This window comes from Maylandia zebra, linkage group LG3, assembly GCF_041146795.1.
Source record: "Maylandia zebra isolate NMK-2024a linkage group LG3, Mzebra_GT3a, whole genome shotgun sequence".
In the NCBI taxonomy this organism is placed as follows: domain Eukaryota; kingdom Metazoa; phylum Chordata; class Actinopteri; order Cichliformes; family Cichlidae; genus Maylandia; species Maylandia zebra.
Genome location: NC_135169.1, coordinates 28,806,475 through 28,830,919, shown reverse-complemented (window position 1 = coordinate 28,830,919; position 24,445 = coordinate 28,806,475). Strand labels below are relative to the sequence as shown.

General features: G+C 38.2%; 2 long non-coding RNA genes across 2 annotated transcripts; both read right to left on the bottom strand.

The window, feature by feature from the left end:
• Positions 1-9,893: 9,893 nt before the first annotated feature.
• On the bottom strand, positions 9,894-11,329 carry LOC143417056 (uncharacterized). Its single transcript, XR_013097268.1, has 3 exons — positions 11,244-11,329; positions 10,676-10,769; positions 9,894-10,541 (listed from the first exon to the last, which is right to left on the bottom strand). It is a non-coding gene; the product is annotated as an uncharacterized LOC143417056 (long non-coding RNA).
• Positions 11,330-11,560: 231 nt separating this feature from the next.
• On the bottom strand, positions 11,561-15,480 carry LOC143417055 (uncharacterized). Its single transcript, XR_013097267.1, has 3 exons — positions 15,440-15,480; positions 12,266-12,604; positions 11,561-11,881 (listed from the first exon to the last, which is right to left on the bottom strand). It is a non-coding gene; the product is annotated as an uncharacterized LOC143417055 (long non-coding RNA).
• Positions 15,481-24,445: the final 8,965 nt, after the last annotated feature.

The following is a 24,445-nucleotide window of genomic DNA, read 5'->3' as shown; positions in this document are numbered from 1 at the left end:
TTTCCAGTTGGTCTAATGTCCGTCACTGGTCACCAGGTCTCTCAATTCCCGTTCTTCTTCTCCAAGATCTTGTCCATATTGCTTTCAATAAACACAGTCTGAGTACTCACAGCCCTGCCCATCATCTATCATGTCGGCCAGCCTTGTGGGATTTTAAACAGCTCTAGCCGATTCTTGTACTTCGATAAGCCAGCTCCAATCAGCCAGAACTCTGTTATCATGGTTCTGAATTGGTAGATGTCTTTCAATGTCCTCCATCGAGTGTTGTCAGACACATGACGTAAGCAACCATTGAGTATCTGGCAGCAAATGTCTCCGCAAGACAATCAGTTTTTCAGTTTCGTTAAGGGACCTGTTGATCAAATCCATAATTCTTCTTTAGGTTTTTAGAGAACAAGTCTGGAAGACTCTCTTAGGGATAGAGAATAAGCGAGACTATGCAAAAGACATGAGAAGCCAAGCAGGAAAGATAAGGGAGAGGGAGAAGGAGAAAGTGCAGCCGCCTCCGTCAAGAGCCAAGAAAAGACTTCCACATGCCAAATGTAACGCACTTAAAATAAGTTACTTGATTAAAAAATATTTACACATAATTAAAATGTTTTCATTTTTCATTGTTTTTAATTGCATAAAGCCTACTTTCAGTTTCATAATTATGTCCAACATGTTGCTCAGTTTTTGTATAGAGAAACTGATGCTATTTACTGACTCTTTGTTTGAGGTTTTCATGCATGGATTATAAAACTGTCACCTGTTTAGGTAAACCTTTTGCTTTACTTTCAACCACTTTTAAAATCTTTCAGTATTTTAAAACCCAAGTTTCATGAGTGCATTTTAGAACACAAGATGGTAATGAAACCAGCTATGGTGTATGGCTTGGAAAGAGCTATGGATATATCATATCTGATTTGAAAGAAGAAACAGGAAATTGTCTGTGGTAATGTTAAACGCAGTTAAAAATGATGAACAATATCAGGTAACTAGAGCCTGAGTCATGCTTTAAGAGTATATTTATAAATTATTAATTAAATATAGATTTAGATAGCGTATGAACATTAATTCAAATCCTGTTTTAAACAGTTTAACAAATAATGTCATTAAGAGTGCCAATGAAATTCCAGATTCCAATAGATAATAAAATACTCAGGAAAATTTTGCCTTCACATTTCAAATTTTGCCTTCAAATTTTTGCTATATATATGATTGAGGCATCATCTGTACTCTGTAATATGCATGAATGGATAGAAGAATAAAACCTTTACTATTTTTTTAATTATCAAAAAGTTAAGTTAACAAAAATCACAGTGTGTGCCTTTTATTACCAAATGTGGTCCACAGACCATGTACCATCCATCCATCTTCTTCCACTTATCTGGCAGCAGCCAGGCAGAGAAGCCCAGACCTCCCTGTCCCCAGCCACCTCCTCCAGCTGACCAAGGTGTTCCCAGGCCAGCTGAGACATAAAATCTTTTCAGCGTGTCCTGGGTCTGCCCCGGGACCTCCTCCTCTGAGCCCCTCCCAGATGGCCGAACCTCTCACCCTATCTCTAAGGAAGGCCAGCCACCCTTTGGAGGAAGCTAATTTCTGCTGCTTGTATCCGCAATCTCATTCTTTCGGTCACTACCCACAGCTCGTGACCATAGTTAGAAGGTAGGGACGTAGATCGACCGGTAAATTGAGAGCTTCGCTTTTACACTCAGCTCCCTCTTCACCACAACAGACCGGTCGATCTCCGGCTTCCTTCTCCCGTCACTAGTGAACAAGCAGTGTTGGGTGTAACATGTTACTAAGTAAGGCATTACTGTAATTAAATTACTTTTCCACTGAAAAAGTAGAGTAACTGATTACTGTTCATTTTTAGGTATTTTAATTACAGTTACTTACAATGCACTTGCGTTACATTGTAAAATAATTAAACTCACTGAATATCATTATTTAATTTCAATAATTTGTCTTTTAAACGTAGAAGTAAACTCTGCCGCTTTAACATCGCTGTAGTGCAGCTGCGCGTCATTTCGCATTTTCACCATTTTGTGACCCAAACAGTATTTACAAAGAAACAAATAAGAAACTCAACTCTATAATTAACTCAGTTCAAATAAACATAACTGAACTTAAATCAACTGAAATTAAGGTCAACCTGCACACAGCTACACTGACCTGAACCTTTCTCTCAAAACACCTGAGTTCTTCTGCTTAAATAGTCCACTTAACCAAACAATTTCTCCTCTGGACTATTCCATTCAGTAGGTAGGTAAGATGAACATGATTATATTCAAACCTCTACTACTCCTCTTTACTGGCAACATGAACTCTGTGGTGTAATCAATACATATTACAAGAATAAATCTATTTCTTCATAAACCCTGTAAAATAAACTTTATTAAATTATAAGAGTTCTTCCCCTTCTGCACTTGGTCTCTTCCTGTGACCCCAGATGAACCCAGAAGGTATAAAGCAGGAAGTAAAACTACATTTCCTCCTTTTGTTTCTGGAAGACAGGTAGGTAAGGCAAGTTCTAAACAATACAAATTAACAGTTGAAATAAAGAACATGTTAACTTAAACTTGTAGGAATTGATTTAAACCAAGATATTATATAATCTGTAAAAGTGCACAACATAAACAAACCTGGGATAGTAGATGTTTGCCTCTTGCAGATTACATGTGAAATATGGTTAAATCAAAGCAAGAATGTTAACTAAGAATATAGACAAATGGTCTTCTCACCCACTTTGTCACAAACTTTATTTGTATAGCACGTTTAAAAGACCAGCGGTACACCAAAGTGCTTTACAATAAAAACAGGAAAATTAAGACAATAAATGAAAGACTATTAACAAAGACTTCTCAAGATTCTTGTCCCTAATAAACAGCCTCTGTCATTATTAGTGATCATAATTATTATTTTCATGTTTATTATCACTTTTTTTGTGTACTCATGTTTTTTTGTTAATGACTTTGAGCTGAATCCCAGGATGGATAATTAACTTCCGGTCAACCTGAAAAAAAAATGTTAACATTGATTTTAATGATAACCACAAAGCTTCTACAACTACTTTAAATTAATAAAAGTGTATCACGAACTCTGACTCATAGACACAATGATCACCTGCAGGTCACCTGATGTCTGTGATACTAACTTAAACACATTTAAATTAAATATTATTAACTTGGCTTTGTTTAATTCAACAGTGTCAGAGCTGCAGCAGATGTAATCAGTACAGCTGTGTTACAAAAAGCATCAGAATAGTTTAAACTTGATGAAAAACAAACTGTGAAGACAAGAGGAGTCCATAACTCAGCCTGGTTTTCATCCAGGCTGACCCTCATCCGCAAAACCTTTATTAGAAACTTTTAAAAAGGCATTTGCTTTTACATGGTCATCTATTATACATAGCTGTTTCCACTTTAGGGCCACATGCTGCATCTGTGTGGTGCAAAAGTCTTCAGCCACCCTTCATCTCTTTATATGCAGCAAAGACCTGACACAGCACCTGATGATGCATCTGAACCTTCAGCTGAATCTTTTACTGTTCAATGAAGCCTCATCAGAAATGGTCTCAGTGGAAGGGTGGCTGCGAAGAATTAAGGAAGAAAAACAAAGAAAAGGCTGAGGTCCACCAAATGTCAAAAGAACTGGGCTGAAAATCAGTGGGAATGGCTCTGATGACACGATGAATACAAATTTGACATTGTTGGAGATCTTGTTAAAATTAATGAATTATGAACAGAAAAGGACCGTCAGAGTTTGATCCACCATGAAATAACATTTGGAAAACATCTGACTTCTTAGTTGTTATTTATCCACATTGTTTTTATTTTAATTGCTAGATTTCCATTTATGTTTACATGTTTCAGTAGATTACTGCAACTGTTTCCCATTTTCTTAGCAAAATATTAAGAAACGAGGAATGGCTCATGACCTGTGCACAGTACTGTACTTAAAGAGTAAAATATTTAATATCAGAAGAAAAACAACTCACCTTTTGACTTTGTGCAGCAATACAACAAGAACAGGAGGAACATGAAAACAAACATTAGTCTAAAGATCATCAGAACAACAAATGAAGAGCTTTCAGGATCAAGCACATCTGTTGTAAAAAAAAAGAAAAAAGAAACATTAACTGCTACCATCTTGAAACTTTTCCTCAGAAAGTTAGTGTCAGTTTTGCAAAGAACAAAAGGAAGCTGATATTTCACCCCTTTGTGCTTACACTGTGCTTATAAACACTAAAATAGCAGCTTTAAAAATGCTTCTGTTCACAAGGACGATGGCATTTTACAGTGATATAATGCAGTGGATAAGGAGCGGGACTAGAACTAGATTCTGAATGGAACATAAAGATTGACCTGAGTGATGTCAAACTGAAGTATTTCACTCAGGTGTGTTGAAGACTGTAGAGAACTTTTCATTCTCCCTTCACACTCCCACTCAGTGTCTTCTCCAGGATCTCACATCTGATTATTATCTTGACTAGTCTGCATATTTGAGGCCAAATGTGTTGCAATATCTCAAAAACTGTGAATCATTGATCCAGGCATAAAACTGAAAATAAAAAACATTTCTACATTTTGTCTTTCTATGACACTCACTGATGAAAAGCTCACCATTTTCATCAATGATGAGTGGATCACTGTACTCTGTGTAGTAAACTGGGTTTCCTCTTCCTCCTCTGCACCTGTAGAGTCCTTCCTGTGAGACACTGATTTGTCCTTCTGAAGGGAACTGCATCTGCATCTGAACAGCATCTTGTGTGGTCAGAGGTTCAGATGAGTTCACATCTCTGTACCAGTAGAATTTCCATCCAGATGATGAGTTCACTGAGCAGCTAAGGGTCACTGGAATATCACTCACATCAATACTTATTTGGGCCTTTGGATGATCTGCTGTTGAGTTTAAACAAAGACAGAAAGAAAATAGATATTACACCACACACAGGCCAGGATTACACTACCCTGATGTTATGTGCCTTCATTTTGCATTTTTCCTCTGGTCTTCCTCCTCCAATTACCAAATTGTAACAGTGTGAGTATATGCAACATAGTGCAATGGCCCAAACTGTGTTAACACTGATGTCATTCCCTCTCACACACTTATTCCTCTAATACATAGCTGTAATGCCTTTTACGTAGTTTCATTTTGATGCTTCTTCTCATTTACAGACTGCAACAGTTTACTTTGGCTAGACAACTTCGTCCTGCATCATGAGAAGAAATCAACACTTGCCTCCTTTCCTGTAAGAGGAAAAGAAAATCCTACTCATCTCGCTGTAACTTCCTGCAGATCACATTACACTTTTTTTTACCTTAGTATCAACATTTACACAAGACACACAAACACACGCTCGTTCAGCTATCTTAGTGAGGACCTTCATTGACATAATGTTTGCTCTAACCCCTTACCCTAACCATAACCATTAAAAATTAATCCCTAACCTTGACCCTTAGCCTAAACCTAACCATAACCTAATTGTAACCCTGACACTAAAACCACATTTTGAGTCTTAGAAATACCTTCAAACTTGCAGGGACGAGCATTTTGTCCCCACAATGGACTCTTGGTCCCCACAAATATAGTAGCATACCAATTTTTTGTCCTTACAAAGATGTCTAAACATGTATACACACACATGCACACACATAAACCAAATCTGCCTCCCTGCTTACAAAAAACATTTTTTATCATTATTTATATCATTATTGTACTCAGGTTATGGAGCAGCAGGTCAGCATTGCTGTCCCTATACCAGCTGAAAGTTCAGGAGACAAAGTGGTGACAAACTGCCAACAATGAGCTACTATCAGCTGCAGCTCTTTGTCACAATGTAACAATGTAACATCCTTTGTAGACCATTGAATTCATCCTGGGCTCACACAACAAACATGACTTACTTGATCCTGACAATGTGAAGGCTTCACTCCACTCTGTTGAAGAATATGAGTCATCTCTGCGTCGACTCTTACACATGTAGTCTCCACTGCTGAACTGAGAAACTCTGAATGTCACATCATTATTGCGTGTCCACACTTTGAGTGTCCTGGGTCCTCTCCATTTATATTCCCACTCGGTGGTTTTACCTCCTTCCTGCAGCTCACATGTCAGAGTGATCGTCTCACCTCTGAATATCTGAGGCCAGTTGGGTTGTTGTTTTACAACAACTTTACTGGAAACTGTTCAAACATATTAACAGTACATAGGTTAAAACAGAGATACAAATAGAAACATGAAATCAACAGAGAAACCTTAACATCATTTGATAATCATGAGTGAATGTATATTTCATACTAAACTCACAGGTTTTCTCAATGGTGACATCATCACTTCTATCAGTGTAGTAATCTGGGTTTCCTCTTGTTCCTCTGCAGCTGTAGATTCCTCCTTCAGATACTCTGATATCTCTGTTTTGTTGATCTCTGATTTGAAGTTCAGAGATTCTTTGGGTTCGTCTGAACCACTCATATTTCCATCCATCAGAGCTCTGCACAGAGCAGGTCAGTGTCACACTGCCCCCTACTGGTATGATTGTTGTTCCTGCTGTCAGTGTGGCCTTGGGTTTATCTGCAGTTATGAAAATTAAAGAAAAACAGATCCATACATTTAAAAAAAAAGAAGAAGAAGCATGTGTTAATGTCATAAAACCTGCTACTTGCAGGAAAATCTTCAAAATTCTTCTTCATCATATTTTCTGCTCTTTGATTTTTTGCTGTCTTTCTCAACATGGTAACAGAGGCAGGGTGTATATCTCTAAATAAACAGAATATAACTGTTTTTCCATTGTCCTGCCTGACAAAGTGGACATAAAGGACCGGATTGGTTATAATGTAAGCACAATAACACAGAGTTATAAAGATACTTGAAAAACAACCACTTTTTGGCACAACACTGGGATTTGCATATTATTTTGTCACTATTTATCACTGTAAATAAACTCACTGTCTTTATTTGGAAGAGTTTGGGTCTGCTCATTACCTCTGATGTGACAACATTTAAATGTACAGGATCATAAATTTATGCTGTTGGTCACTGAGGACTTACCTAATACAGTTATAGAGACAGTATTACTGTTCTTTGTATAACTGTTGCTCGTCCTGTGACCAGAGCACTGATATTCAACACTGTGACCTGTAATTGTACATTTTAATCTGTGGTTTTTGTAATCACTGTAGCTGATAAATTCTTGACCATCCTTCTTGATTATATATTTCCAGTCAGTGTCTTTTCCTTCATTCATGTCACATTTGAAGACAATGAACTCTCCAATGAAAAAACTGGACCAGTTGGGTTCAATCGTTAGCACAGCATCTAGAATCCAACACAACCACACAGTTAACAATCTGAAACATTGAAACATTTTCTTTAGTCAAGAAGCAACATGTTCATAAAAATTATAAATGTGTTGCAAAAATGAGCAAAACCAGAAAGTGCTTAAAACTGATGCAGTAGATTGAGATGAATCTTTACTAAATGAATAAAAAGAAGTCAATAAAATAAAGTGAAAACTGTTCAGTCACCTTGAGCGTGTCCAGTGCAGAGGAGTGTACAGAGCGCTACAATAAAGACAGAGACTTCAGACATTATCAAACTAAACAAACCTTTGTTAGATAAACTAAATCAGCTCCACTCTGATCTGAGTCAGTGCACTAAAATCTAATCCAGTCTACAAACAAACATGTTGGTAACAAAATATGAGAGTCGTCTGATCACATGATGTTACGTCTGGTTCAGTTTGGGTAAGAAGGAAAAACAGCCGAGTCCGTGTAGGTGTCAAAAATAGTGATTTTATTACACACTTCTAAGACAGAAGCATGGGAAGACAAGCGTACAGCCACAGATCTCCAAAGAGTGGACAGCTCCCCATCCTTATATAACCCATGATAACGTCACACAGTCAGACCTTACTGGAAATGATAACAGTTTGGGCCTGTTCAGAGAGTTTACCTAATATGGACATCAACTGCTAGTTTTTAGAGAAAAACAAGTGTGTATTACATTCGTGCCTTTTGTGAAAGTATATCTATCAGAAAACTGTCCTCAGACGACCCTCCTATTCTTACTAAGTGTGTGTGTACACATGCATGTGTTATATAAGAGCGTGCATGTACTTTAAAGGCCTGTGTACGTGCAGAACTGAACATAGAACTAAGGCAGGGTCCAGCAGGACCCACAGGCTTCTGAGTGGTTACAGAACTGTGAAACAGCTTTAAGCAAATAACATAAATAGTACAGAACAACAATAGACTGATTAAAGTACTAATAACCTGAGTAGATTAATGTTAACATAGATGTGGTTCAAAGATTATTCTGTCAACTGGTTCAACAATGGTAAATGATTAATGATTGATACTTCTGATTATAACTGTGATCATAAGAATACAAAATAAAATATCTCCTGGTCACAATGACCTGAAATGGTACAAACGACTGATGCTCTGTTCTTCTTACTAAAACATGTTTATGGATCAGTATGAATCAAACAATAGAAGTCAGTGATGAACTCACAGAATAGGCCCAGCTCACACAGCAAAGTGGCTCCCATCCTCACATCCAGCAGTGACACGTCTGAAAACTTCTACAACTTTCTGTAAAGAGAGAGAGTGAAGCAGCAGCACAGCAGATACCAAAGAGCTGTGAAGACCACAAACACTTTTTATAAGTTTTTGCTTCCTTCCTTTTACACAGACAAAGCAAGAAGATCTGACCACAACATACTGTCACATGTTTATTGTCTCCTGCTGCTGCAGAGACATGTTAGGCAGATTTTATTTTACACATAGAAACACAACAAGAACAGAGCTCTGGCTGCACCTTCACATAACATAACATACTCCCTCTTGCCTCAAATACCGGGAACATTTTGGTTCTACAAGTTAATTGTTTATTTCATAATTACTTTGTGTAGTATGAATGATCATACGGGAGGTTTTTATCAGTAGGAAAAAGTGTAAAACCTGTGAAAATATAAATAAAAGTCCAAAATTTCTACTTTTTCTACTTGCTTATTTGTGGTGAGCAGCAGATCAAATTGAGTAAGAATTATAAATGGCTTCATGCCACATTCAGGCCAGTGACTCATTTATGCACTCAGACACGAGCAATACCTCTGTGCTACATGCACACATTTCTGCATCTCTGCCATTCAAAGACACTTTGTACATAGTTTATTTTATGTAATATTCAATACTGAACTGTACATTTAGTCTTTTTCAAGAAGAAATTTTTTATTCAGTGTTTTCATAAAAGCCTTGTTTTTATGCATTCACTGCTAATAGGGAGAACGTATGAGGTTTAAAGCCTGGAAAAGTTTGAAACCTTTTATTCTCCACAATGGAAAATGGCTAAAATATAAAAATGCGTATCACATTATCTCCTAATTTTATAAATCCTGCATTCAGCTTTGCAGTCTCCAACATCAGTGAAATGTAGTCAGATGCTGCTCATTTTATGTGTTCACTTGTTACTTTTTCTGACACGCTTGCATTTAAATGCGGCTCCCCGTCTCTCTGCATACCTGGCCTGTACCACCGTCTTCAGAACGTCTGCCCTTCTTTCACATAATGGTGTGATCTCAGTCTTTGCATGTGATTGGCCGATTGTGTGCCCATAAAAATGAAGTTCCACCTCTTCCTGCATGTATTCTCTGCAGGACTGAAGACTCAGCTCCCACACACCGACGGGCCAGACACATGAAGCCACTGTGGATGACTGTATTTTTTTGGTATAGACTAAAACATCTTACCAGAGTTATGGGAAAGGTTTTATCATGGCTGAGATTCTACCTGTCCAGGTGATCTCAGACTGTTAGTTTTAAAAATGATCTCTCTCAGACCTGTGCTGTGAGGCATGGGGGGATAAATACAACAGAAAAACACTGGATAAGAAGGTTCAACATTCAGAAAGTTATTTTATTGTAGACAGAACACATGCCTCCATAAACACAGATTAGGAGAGATGGCTATCGTATAACAATATGGTGACCAAATGAAAACATGAGAGTCACTACAAAGTAATGGAGCAGTCTGGTTGCAGCTATAAATATGTTTTTTTTTTCTACTGACTGAAAGAAGCAGAAAAAAATTTTCTTCACACAATTGTTTTTTAAAAATTGAAAGTCTTTTCAAAATAAAGCACTTAGATGCCATGTCCAAAGCACTGTAATGCAAAGTTTTCAAAGCTTGAAAGTGATTTGCATCTATTATTAGCACTTTGATTTTGAGTTCATATTATTACAATATTTAATGTTATGTTGCATAGGTTCTTCTTCCCACCCATAGTTACAATATTATGACCAAAACCTTAGGGGGAAAATGAGGACAAGATCTACTGTTTTAATTACACTCTTAAAGTAAGTAAAAGTTTAATTTACTTACTAACTTAGGTTAGAATATACATCAGCTGTTATGAACTACACAAGTATAGGGTAAATAAATTTGCTGGGGAACGCAACAATCTTTAAATAATCTGTTTCAATCCATCAGCTCTACAAACCACTATAACCACTAATGTTGCAGTAAAACGACATTGGCACTTCTGCTCTCAGCATCCTGTAAAGAGAGGAAAAAACCTTTTCACTGATTGTTTGTTTGTTCTTTTACTAAATTACTTTGCACAAAATGATTGGTATGTTTCGAATTAAGGTTAGCATGATAGATGCTCCCTGTACGGAGGCCTCTCGTACCCGTGTTCTCAGTGGTCTTCAACTGAGGTTGAAATACACGTTTATATTTAAGCTGGACATCAGTCACCCCTTGATCTCTCAGGATTGTTTCCAACTAAAAGAAAAATACCATCAAAGAAAAGAATTGTTTGACATACTCTCCAGATTTAGCACACAGCTTCATACCTCTCTGTGTAACATTAAGATAACTATAATAATTAAACCATTTTTAAATCATCAGTTGGACTTATTGGAGTGTTGAATTTAAATATGTAGTAACAGTCTCTATTGCTTTCAAAAACAAATGCACACAGACCATAATGTATTATGTATAAAAATAGAATTGACAGTTTTGCTAGACAGCAAGACCTCAGGGATGAGTTCATGATGTCATAAATAACAAAGTGCTTCAGATGTGCTTCACTGAAAATATTACTCTTTTTATATTTTTGACTCTACTGAAGACTTTTTGCATACTGGTATTATTTTTTTGTTGGTAGTTTTGGTTCATTTTGTGTTTACTGTAATTTTATGAACTCTTGCAGTATAACCAGTTTCCCCTGGTGGACCCTTGAAGCTATGTTTGTACCTTCTGTAGGAATAGGCTGGAAGTAGTAGAGTCAGTGAGATCCACATCAGACTGCACCTTCATCTTTATGACCATCTTCTTTAGCTTGAGACCTGCAGAATAAAAACACAGAAAAATAATCTCAGCCATTATTTAGACTGTCTTGATGAATGCTCTTACATCCAGGAAAGGAAGAAGAAAGTTGTTTTGGTTCATCTGAGGGTTGTGTTGATTGCGATCCTTATTATGAATATTATTATTTTTCTATCCGAGTTTTGACATCACACTTTTTCCAAGAAATGACTTATTGCTTTTGTATTTCAGGAACTTACCTCCTTGACACATGAATGTTGCTTTCTGGTTACAGTCAGCTGGTATCCAGCGTCCCTGCTGTGATCCTTCCACAGAAACGCATTTTCCACTATAACTTCCGCCTCTTTTCCAGTACCTGAAGGAGGTCTTTGTTCCATCTGACCAGTACCAGGAATCTTTAAACAGACCGAACCACACTGCGTTTGTAACTGAAGCAATCGCTAAATTTTCCTGTGCTGTATGCACACATGCCAGATCAGTGTGCTTCTGCCTGCACAGATCTTGACTGTTTGGCCAGGTTTGTCCCTGTGTGTAAACCACATACTTCTTGCTGCCATCCTGCTGAACTAAAAACATACAAGGAGAGAGGAATAAAAGGAAGTTAGACATCTTTTTTCTTCCAAGAAAAGTAGAAATCAGGTAAGATTTTTAGAGCCAGATTAACATTTAGGAGGGCCAAAGTGTGGCTAAATGCCTTAAACCATTGTAATTGTGTATTGATTCATATATGTGCACACATTTAAAAGAATCACACCTGGGCTATCATTTTGTGTGCTACCCAGCTAATGATTTTTCTTTCTTTGTTTTAGATATAAGAAATATAAATTTATATTTATCTTCACCATTAAATAATTCATATCAAAATCCTGAAGGTTTTATTTCAACTTAATCACTGTATGTAATTGCATCAGTTTACATTTTCTTTAAAGATCACTGTGTCATTTACTCACTTTCATAACACACATAAGCTTTGGTTACGTCACATGGCGCATCATTCCAGAGGCCGTTATCATACATCTCTCCACATGCCTCAACCCCTCCAGAGTTGCTTGGTTCACCAGGGCTCCATTGGGTGAAGCTCATTACACCACTGCCATCAGACCAAAGCCACCTGTTGGTCTGTCCATTGTAAAGTCCAATCCATGATGATGTCACGTCCAGTGTGTTGATCAGCTGGTTTTCATCATCCATGTTATTTATGGTTGCTAAGTCGGTGTACTTTAATCTGCAGAAGCTCTGAGCCTCATACCAGGTCAGGGATTTATTGATGAAGTGATACTGCTGAAGCACTTAAAAAAAAACAGCAGATTAGCCTTTCTTTCTTCAATTAAAAACAGACAAACTGCATCACCAAAGAGCATCAACTTTCTCATGCATAAATACACATCTGATTACTCAAGTTAAACCTACCAACCAAAAATATATTTTGTTTCCCATCTCATAACTGTTTTATTCTAAAATACATTTTTTCAGTGAGTTTGTTCCAATGAATTATCTGTCTCGTGAAATCAAGAAACATGAAATAAGGAATTTAAGAAACAAGCTGGTTTTAAGAGATGAAAAACGTCTGCAACTTTAAAATATTAATTGGTTGGCAAATCTGAGGACTATAAATACCTTGGAGTACACATTGACAATAAACTGGACTGGGCTAAAAACACCACAGCACTTTACAGGAAGGGCCAGAGTCGTCTCTATTTTTTGAGGCGACTGAGGTCCTTCAACATCTGCCAGAAAATGCTCAGGATTTTCTATGAGTCTGTTGTGGCCAGTGCGATCCTCTATGCTGTTGCATGCTGGGGGAGCAGGCTGAGGGTCGCAGATGCCAACAGACTTAATAAACTGATCCGTAAGGCCAGCAATGTTGTGGGGATGGAGCTGGACTCCCTCAAGGTGGTGTCGGAGAGGCGGATGCTGTCCAAGATAAAGACAATGTTGGATAACACCTCCCACCCACTCCATGACATGCTGGTCAGTCACAGGAGCTTGTTCAGTGAGAGACTGAGATTACCGAAAAGCACCACTGAACGACACAGGAAATCTTTCCTGCCTGTGGCCATCTCCCTGTACAACGCATCCACTTAACACACTGTTTGCTGCTACAACTACACATGTTTCTTTTCTAGCTATTTATTAATGAGTGACTTATGTATATATATATATATATATGTATATATTGTACTATTCTTAGTTAGCGTATTGTCTGTCTTGTCTTAATGTTGGTTTATGTTGGTTTATAATGGAGCACTGTAACAAAAAAATAATTTCCCCCAGGGATCAATAAAGTATTCTGATTCTGATTCTGATTCTGATAAACACGTCAATCCAGTAGGTCTCGGGAATATTCAGTCAGAAACAGATCTGCAATAAATGCTGGCCAAGAATTCAGTTCAGATATGGCTCGAAACCCAACCGTGTCCTCTTGGCTTGAAAAACAAAAACAAAACAAAAAACTGGAAATTATTAGATTATGCTGATCTTACTACTTTTGTCTACTTTTAGTTTTCCCTTTAAGTATGACAATGTATTAATTCACTGTCATTATAATCACCAAAAAATCTCCTCAATTTTAGTAAAATCCAGCTGGGTTTATCATTGCTCAAAAAAAATATAAAAATGTATTTGAAATAACTAACAGACGAACTCTCCTCTCCAGCACCCTGGCATAGACTTTCCCAGAGAGGCTGAGGAGTGTGAGTCCCCTGTAGTTGGAACACACCCTCCGGTCCCCTTTCTTAAAGACTGGATACTGGTCATGGAGGCTAACAAGGGCTGCCCAAAGAACATCTGGATTAAGACATACGGCTTCAAAAAGTTTTGGTGCTTTACAACAAACCTTCTCAGTCGCCATTGCCATTGGCAAGCAGTAGCCGCATAGACACCAGTAATTTTCCCTCACTCTCTCGTCCTTGTGTGACGGATTGTTTTCATCTTCATCTAAACTAAGTGCAGTTGACTATTTTCATTCTCTCTCTCGGGTTGCTCTGGTTCAAACTGGAAAGGTTACCCAGAGTGCATTGAGAAGTAAATAACAATGGCGGCCTACTGGTAAATCGGTTTTATGTAAAATGTGCTTAAAAGGAAAACATTTGGCGTATTTTAATACCACATATGTGTTATTGAAAGCACAGTACATATTTTAGCGCAAGAATTTCTTAATAGCCAGAGTCCTATCGGGCTTGGTTAAGACATTCTTGACATTCTGTGTTTTTTGGACTTGGAGAAGACTTTCGACCGTGTCCCTCGGGGGATGCTGTGGCGGGTGATCCAGGAGTAATGGGTGTCTGGCCTATTGCTACGGGCCATTCAGTCCTTACACAACCGTTGCAAGAGCTTGGTCCGCATCGCCGGCAACAGGCCAGACTCGTTCCTGGTGGGTGCTCCGCCAGTGCCCACTCCGGGTCAGGGACAAGTTCCTGTCCCAAGTGGAGGAGTTTAAGTACCTCTGGGTCTTGTTCACAAGTGACGGGAGAAGGGGGTGGGAGATCGACAGACGGATTGGTGCTGTGGCCGCAGTGATGCGGACACTGTACTGGTCTGTTGTGGTGAAGACAGGGCTGAGTGTAAAGATGAAACTCTCAATTTACCAGTCGATCTACGTCCCTACCCTCACCTATGGTCACAAGCTGTGAGTAGTGACCAAAAGAACAAGATCGCGGATGCAAGCAGTGGAAATGGGTTTCCTCCAAAGGGTGGCTTGCATCTCCCTTAGAGATAGGGTAAGAAGTTCGACCTTTCGGGAGGGGCCCAGAGTAGAGCCGCTGCTCCTTCACATCGAAAGGAGCCAGTTGAGGTGGTTCGGGCATCTGACAAGGATGCCTCCTAGGCGCCTCCTGGATGAGGTGTTCCGGGCATGTCCCACAGGGAGGAGACCCCGGGGCAGACCCAGGACACGCTGGAGAGATTATATCTCTCGGCTTGCCTGGGAACGCCTGGGTGTTCCCCCGGACAAGCTGGAGGAGGTGGTTGGGGAGAGGGAGGTCTGGGCTTCTCTGCTTGGGCTGCTGCCCCCACAACCCGGCCCCGGACAAGAAGAACAAAATGGATGGATGGCTGGCTGGATGGATGGATGAAAAAAACTAAACAAAACACTGACTGAGCTACTGCAGTGCATGCTTGTTTACCTGTTATATTGGACCCTGCTAAAAGCAGTGCAGTTCTGGTGGTGGTCATCAAATGCATTATGAAAATTCCTGCAAACCAAAGAAGAATGACTAGCACTCATCTACTGAATACTGCCATATTCAGTTGATGATATATCCAAACTGAATGTATAAATATATCATCTTTTTTGTTATTTTCTATGAAGTTACAGAAAGAGTAAAAAGAGTAACAATTGTTTTACACATGTATGATAATTAATTAATTTAAAACTGAACACATATCTTGACATATAGTCTTTGAATCACCTAACTAAATTCCTAAGTAATTCATTATTCAATGATGCAGGAGGTAGTAAACATGAATAATAAAAAGAATTGTTCATATCTAATGTATTGTGAAATGGAAAGTTACAAAAATCCTAACTTTGACACAATAATTTACCATCCATTTTTTTCTTCTTCTTTCTTCCCCATTTGTACAGGACGCCTAAATCTTTCTATAACGATTACACACAATAACTCTCCTTTGATGTCGATGACACCAAGCTTAACATTTCCTATAAATTGTTTTATACTGTTTTTTTATTTAGGCTTGCAAAAACCTTGGTGTTAGATTTGTTATAAATGCAGAGAATCATATCACATTTGGTCTCTTGACATGTCTTTTTAATGGGGGGTGTTTAGAGTTCTCTAAATACCGTTTTCAAATCTTGGCTCGTGTGATTTGGCATTTATCAATAGTTGGTCCATGACCCTGTCAGGGACACTTCCAATCCGGTTGTTCAGTGATGACGCGACGAATCCTACTTCCGGGTCTAAAGTAGTCTGCGTTTAATATGGCTTTTGTGTTGTTAACATGTTTAATGTTATGTATTTTCTTCTATTTGATCTCAAAAAGCTCCTAAAACAGTCAGTGATCACTGTTGACCTCCCTCGGCTTTTATTACCACTAATCATTTATTTAAGCTCAGTTTTTAAAACCTTAGGATGAAACTACAGCCCAGCCCATGCAGCAGTATATGAATGACTAACCTCATATGTGGATGGATCTCAGTTGTTCTCCTGGCTGAAGTTTGGTCCTTTTACAGCATCCTGCCATGCGATTACATTTGTTCCTGACCACCGACAACACTCACATTAACTTTTATTGAGTGGAAAAAAAAGTTAGCTTGTTTATATTAAGCTAACATAGCTATGTCGCTAGCGGTCACGTAGCACATCATTATATACCAGCTAGCCAAACTTCAGTAACCCTACAAACGTCACTGCTGTTTAGTTTTCTGTCTTCATTTATGCTGGAAGTGATAGCAGAGCTGTACGTTTTAATTTGTTTCCAAAACCCCGCAGTCAGGACATGCTATATTGTATTTAGATAGAAGCTAGCGAGCTAACTCCCTGCTAACTTCTAACTCCGTTAAATGTCATAAATTCCGTTTTCATGGATGCCTGGATGTTAAACTCAATTGTTACACCTGGTAGAGCAGAACGCTGATCATTTTATTAAAGATGAAAGACTTTAGACAGTTTTTCAACTCTCAGTAATGCCATAGTGATCGTTTGATATATGGACCTGCAGCGGAGTTTAGACCCAGACACGGCTAGTGACGTCAGACTGAACAATCGGATAGGGCTTAAAATCTGGGACACTCCACCAATTCTTCTCAGAATGGAAAAAGCTTCTCAGATGATAGATGAAACATCGTCAAGAAACTTAAAGAAGTCCAGACTCTTTCCAAACTCCTTACCACACTGTACTCTGTCATAACACAGTTAAACTCTATTATTCTTGTGGAGTTTCAATGACACTATGGGAATTGTATGTAAAATGATGTAAATGAGTCACTGGATGAAAAGATCTCTCTGACTGTGATAGAAATTGCTTCTTAAAACTCCGAAAAGATGACGTTTGCAAAATTTCAGTGTTTATAGACCAAGCTCACTGTTTGTTTCAAAAGTTTGGTAGCGTATTGTATCACCAAGCTAAACTCTACCATTGTTATTGAGTTTCTATGATACTGTGGACTTGCATGTAAAGCAATACAAATGAGTCAATGAATATAAAAATCTCTGTGACCAGATGTCACCCACTGTTCCAACCCTGAAAAGATGTTTCTAGGTTTTGCAACATGTTTATAGACCCATATCATTGTTAGTTTCAAAAAGCTTTCAGTCATAATATTTTCACTAGTGATATTCGATGCAGTTTTTCAGCTTCTTTACCACGAAACCGTTTTTTTATTCTCAGTTAAAAAAAATAAATGAATAAAAAATTTATTTCATTTATGAAATCTTTGTTTTTTTTTTGTGGAAATGTTTTTTTCCCTCTTTAATGAGTTTATAAGACTAAATTTGCAACAAAATCTTTAAAAAGTTTGCTTTGATTTATTTCATAGTTAACTCTTTTTTATTTTCATCATTACTTCACAAAAAATGTTTTTACTGTTTGGATTTACCTGCACAAATGAGAGTTTTATGACCCATGGTTCAGAAGAAGTAGTCTAGAAAAAAAAAAGCAAAACAGCAACTTAATACTCAGTTTTCTCAACTACAGCATACAACACCACATACACCATTTAAATATTTTGCAACCAGTACAGCAACAAGTACCAACAAGCAAAGAAAGTTAACGGTTGATCTATAAATAATTTATACTCAGAGATATACAAGTACCTGATGCGGTTCAATGACTTGATTTGCTTCTGAAACCTTCTGTGAATCTGAAGGTCTTTTGATTTACACACTATGCAAAGAAACTATGCAGACACTGAAACTTATTTGGTTATAGGTGTGCCAAAAGAGATTTAAAGAGCCAGTGACAATCATTAGGCTAGTCTAAGAAAATGAAGTAAGATTACATTTTAATATTTTGCTGTCTGCAATTATACATTAACACTACACTCGTGCAAAATCATTAAGTGATTCAGAAACAGTTAACATGACATTATAGCATTAAAGCCTGCACGTTGGTGTTACATGCTTATCCAATGTATACATGTCTAGCCCTTAAGGACCCACAGTGACACTGGTGTCACTGCCCCTTTACACTTAGAGAAAAACTATGTATAATGGTTTAACTTTGACTTTTAACTAATAAAGTCCCTAAGTGACGTCTACTGCACAAACTAGTTCAGTCATGTGACAAGTGAGGCACTCTGGGTGTTCAAGACACCATTTTCAAAGTCTTGGTCCACCTGGTTAGCTAATGAGACCACTATGCTAATTTTAAAAACTTTCTTTTTGCAAAGGTAAGCTTTTACTCATTCAGCAATTCTAAACTTTAGATAAGATGTCATAGGTCATTTGTAACCTAGTTTGGTAATATTTCTGAAACAATTTGATCTAGAATCAGTTTGTTAAATATCGCTGTGACAAATATGTCACATCGGGCATTAAACTCTAAATTTTCTTTAAAAAAATGTTGTGACATATTTGTCACAAAAAGACAAAAACTGATCATTTGCTTAGTCAGTTTAGCTCATTCAGTTATTTTAAGTAAATGTATTCTTTGTTGTTAATTCTCAGTCATATTTAACTAAATTCAAGCATAACTAATTTATTAAATTACCTAAATTTGTGATGGAACTTTACTTTAGCTTTGTCGAGGCGTTTTTCAGTTACCCCCCATTTTTTTTGTCATTTTCACTGTTTGGTAGAATGGATAAAAAGAAAAAATATAGTGTTCAAGAGGCGCTAGAGTTTATCACTGCAGAGGAGAGTGAGCATGAGGGATGTGAAAGATTCTGGAGACCCTAATTACATCCCCCACAAAGACGTGGAGAGTGATGAATCAAGTGAATCCAGTGATTCAGACAGTTGTGATTCAAGTGATTTAGAGACAGAGCCACAGCCATATGGACACTGGGCAGCCCAAGGCAGCTATCAAAGGACAAAAATTCTCCTAGAGAAAGAAAACGTTCGAAACCCCTGAGACCACATTCAAGGGACCCTGTGCCAAACCTCCAGATGAGATCCACACTCCACTGGAGTACTTCAAAAACTTTATCACAGATGATATGCTGCTGTTGTTAATGGAACAAACAAATTTATACAGTGTACAAAAATCCAACCATCTGAGAAATGTAAATACCACTGTTAAAGAACTAGAAATACTCACTGGTCTCTATCTGAGGATGGGTCTATGCCAAATGCCTGGAAATCGAGCATACTGGGAAAATGACACCAGGTGTCCTATGGTAGCAGATAACATGTCCCGCAACCGATTTCAAACCCTGTTGGGATCTCTACATTTCACTGACAATACAGATTTATTACACAGAGATGCAGAAGACAAGTGCTGGAAGATCCGTCCATGGTTTGAAATGTTTCGCAAACAATGCCTGGATATCGTCCCAGAGGAGTACAACTCTGTTGATGAGCAAATGGTACCCTTCAAGGGGACACACAGCCCAAGAAGGCAGTATGTGAAGGGAAAGCCCCACCCCTGGGGATTGAAAATCTGGGCCCAGTGCTCATCCTGTGGTATGCTCCATGATTTTGTTGTTTATCAAGGTGGTACTGGGAAGAAGACTTTAGTTGGGATTGGAGGAGATGTTGTGGTGAAGTTGTGTGAAACTCTGCCAGCTGAGCAAAACTACAAAGATTTGCTGATAACTTCTTCTCCTCAGCCCCACTTGTGCTCACACTTCTTCAGCGACAGATCTACCTTGTAGGAACACTTCGTGGAAATCGCTTAGCAGGTTGTCAGCTTGAAGATGAAAAAAATCTTGCCCAGAGAGGCAGAGGATCTGTTGATGCCAGGGTGACTAAGGAGGAGAGCATGGTTATTGTGAAGTGGTATGACAACAAATCTGTTACCCTCATCTCATCCTATTGTGCAACTGAGCCTCAAGATACAGTCCGTCGCTGGAGCAAATCGGGCAAGGCATTTGTTGAGGTCAAAAGGCCACACATTGTGGAGTACAACACATTCATGGGGGGTATTGACCTGCTTGACGCCTGCATTGCAAGGTACAAGTACCACATGAAGTCACGGAGGTGGTATCTCTACCTGTTCTGGCAAACCATCATGCTCGGTGTTGTCAACGCATGGTTGATTTACCGTCGTGACTGCAAGCTACTTGGTGTCCAAAAGCCACTGAAAGAAAGAAGCTTCCAGGCAGAAGTTGCCGCAAGCCTGATCCTTTGGAAATCACACAGGGAGCGCCCATCACAGAACAGAATTCTGCTTTTAAAAGCAAGAAAGTGTTTACAGAATTACTTTCTAAATATGGAACAAATGTACCTTGTATGCCCAATGTGACGCATATGTGACATTTCAGATCTGGGGCAGTGGGTGGAGCTATTACAAAAAAAAAACTGTGTGTGTTATATATGATTCATTTGATATAACTTACAACCCCCGTAATTTTCAAGAAAGTAGAAAAAGGTCTGGGTTCTTAAGGGCTAGATGAGTCAGATAACACACACCAATTAGTTAAATTGCAGGAATGTCTGAAATATATAAAGACCTGGATGGCCACTAATTTTATGCTTCTAAATTCAGATAAAACTGAGGTTATTGTACTCAGCCCTGAGAATCTAGATATATGGTATCTAACCAGATTCTTTCTCTGGATGGTTTTACCTTGGCCTCCAGTAACACTGAGAGGAACCTTGGAGTTATTTTTGACCAGGATATGTCCTTCAATGCACATATTAAACAAATATATAAGACTGCTTTCTTTCCATTTGCACAATATCTCTAAAATTAGAAATATCCTGTCTCAGAGTGATGATGAAAAACCAGTTCATGCATTTTTACTTCTAGGCTGGACTACTGTAATTCGTTGTTATCAGGAAGTCCTAAAAACTCCCTGAAAAGCCTTCAGTTAACCCTCTGTGGTCGCCGGACGCGCCGGCACGTCAAAATCACATGACCAATTTAAGACGACACAGCTACAAGATACAGTGATTCAGAGTCTCCATTTCAACTTGGGTCGAAAGTGCGGACTTCAAACTACATACCAGTTTTTGAATTGTATCGATGGGCCACGTAAAACCAGAGTTATGATAAAAACTACACGTGATGTTTTTTTCTGAACAAAACAGTGGTGTTTACAGTGGGAAGAATGGTAAAAACTGCGTTTTCTACAGACATCGCTAGCAAACACTCTTCCTTTGCGAGTGAAAAAAGAAAAAGAAAAAACACCCCTTCCCTATAGAGATTGACAGACCACGTGGCTTTCGTGCATTGCATGCCAGGAACTCGTGGCAAAAGAATCCAAGTACCGCATCAAATGCAAGCATTTGCAGCACCGCAAAACGTTCATTCTCTGGTTCCAATACCTTCTTGCTTTTTCTTTGCCCCCCCAAAAAGGTATGTACAAAACAAAGGAGAACAATGCCGGTCCGTACAAAGACAGACTTGATGAAAAGTCAAAGAAAAGATACGAGGAAAAAATCAAAGGAGTGAAAGGGTCAGACCCTTACAAGCACAGAGTGGACAAAATGCGTTAGCGTGCTGCTATTATTTTAAGAGTATTTACTAAACTATTTGAAATATAATATTTATGGAAAACCTAAATTTACTTTTAAATTTGATTTTTGTGTGAAATTAGTCACATTGTGCGCATTTTATAACATTTCAGAGGTTTTCCCGCTTCCCTTTATCTGATATCCAGGTAGTTTGTTTATGTCAAAACCTCACTGCAAACCAAATTTCCACCATTTTAAAGCGCTTAAGCACACATCAATATATAGGTCATAGTTATTACTGATACAATTATCAGGATGTGTAGGGAAAGAAAACGTCTCTGCTCTTTTCACTCACACATAAAGTCATTAGCTCTGAAAAGACTGTGAATCCATAGATACGCTATCATAAGAGTTTTAAATTCTTATGAAAATTTTGAGGTGGCCAAAAATTAAAGCAGAAAATGTTGATTTACCTCCACAGATGGGTTTATGGTTCATGATTGTAAAATAGAGGAGAAAGTTCAAGTTAGCAGATTCAAATTATGTCTGTAACACAAATTGAACTTTACATTAACACAAGCACAGTTTGATTAAAAAACTAAGCATAACGATTGCAATTAAAAAAATAATAATTTATTTCCATTAGTTCCTTTACTGGTAGCTACCAGTAAAGGAACTAATGGAAATAGATTATTATTTTTTTATGTTCAAATAATTATTTATAATGACCAATTACCTGATATGATGCGTTGTGTACTCTGTGGCTTCCCTGTAACTTCTGTGGTTGTTTTAGGTGTGCTAAGTTTTAAAATATTCACACTGCATGCAAATCCACCATGGTAAGATGGATTTGCATGCAGTGTGGAGATGGTGTTGTCGGTAAGTGACGATGTCATCAGGTAATCACTTGGAGTTCCAGAAAACTACTTAGCTTTGACACTGGCAGATTAGCATCTCTGTGTGGCTACAGGAATGGGAAATATAATAAAGCCTTTCATTATACATGATTCTGAATAAAGGAAATGGAAAATGATGGCGTTATTTTTGTGCCAGTATTCTGAGCGCATTTAAGAAGAATTTACAGGTACACGTGTTGCATTTTGAGAAGAAATTTATCTTGAGAGAAGAAAAGCTAAATTTGAGGCAACAAAATTCATTGATGCGTTCAAAAAATGTATTTCAGTGTTTGCTATTATCCATATTTTCCACATTTTCACTCGCAATGTGTTGCTTGCGCTCTCAACATTTCTGCCCCTACGTTCAAATTTCTGTACACTGTTATATTTGTGCCACAAAACCACAGACTTGGATGCAAAAAATTCTGATTGGCTGTTTTGGTCTCCAATCAGCTCGCTAGCTACTGTACCCAAACCCAGAATGCATTTCGTCCAAAACTCAAACGGGGAAGTTGCAGAGGAACGCAGAGTGGCGACGTTTGAAATATTACTCTTTCTAGATCACAAAAAAAATGGCCTGTATTTGTATAGCGCTTTTACTAGTCCCTCCTAGGGACCCCAAAGCGCTTCACACACCCAGTCATCCACCCACTCACACACTGGTGGAGGCAAGCTACAGTTGTAGCCACAGCTGCCCTGGGGCAGACTGGCAGAAGCGAGGCTGCCATATCGCGCCATTGGCCCTTCTGGCCATCACCAGTAGGCAACGGGTGAAGTGTCTTGCCCAAGGCACAACGACCGAGACTGTCCAAGCCGGGGCTCGAACCGGCAACCTTCCGATTACAAGGCGAACACCCAACTCTTGAGCCACGATCGCCCCAAAATAAACTTTTAAGATACATTTTCAAGCCAGAATGGTGCTGTGTAAACTTTAAGTATGTGCTGAAGACATTGCATATTTGCAAAAGTGCTCTAACATTTTCGTCAAAATGCAACACTTGCACTTGCAAAAATCTTTTTACGTGCGTTCAGTTTTTTTTGTGTGCTTAGAATAGTGGCACAAAAATAACGCCGTAGAAAATAAGTATATAGCTGTAAGTGTTAAACACAGACTCATAACTGACATTTGATTTTGCTAATACGAACAACATGCAAATGTATGGTCACCGTAGTAATTTGTTTGAAGAAATTATTGGTGTAAAAGGCTTCGCTTTATTGCACTAATTCACAGTTTTTTATTTGGGAATATGTAGATGTAATTGCGTGGCATCGCCACAAGAGGGAAGCACGTACTATTTTCCATGAAATCGATACCTGCAGCAAACAGCGGTCTAAAGGAGCGGATGGTTTGTACCACACCACATTAATTTCAAGACTTTCTTCACATTTTTAAGATTGAAAGTGAAAAATATTAAAAGTTGTATCAATTAAATTGCATGAATATTTAAAAATATAAAATATTAAAGCTTTTTCACGAGCCAATAACAATGTATATGGGTCACTAAACTCTGAGCCACTGACCTGAGTGTTGGTAAGTTGGCCACTGAATTACTGTTAATGTTAATTAATAACTAATCATTGGTATCATTGGTACAGGAATGTGTGTGTATTCATTTGTTCATTTTTGTGTATAAATGCTGTTCTGCTTCAATTAAATTCAATTTTATTTACATAGAGCCAAATCACAACAACAGACACCTCAAGGCGATTTATATTA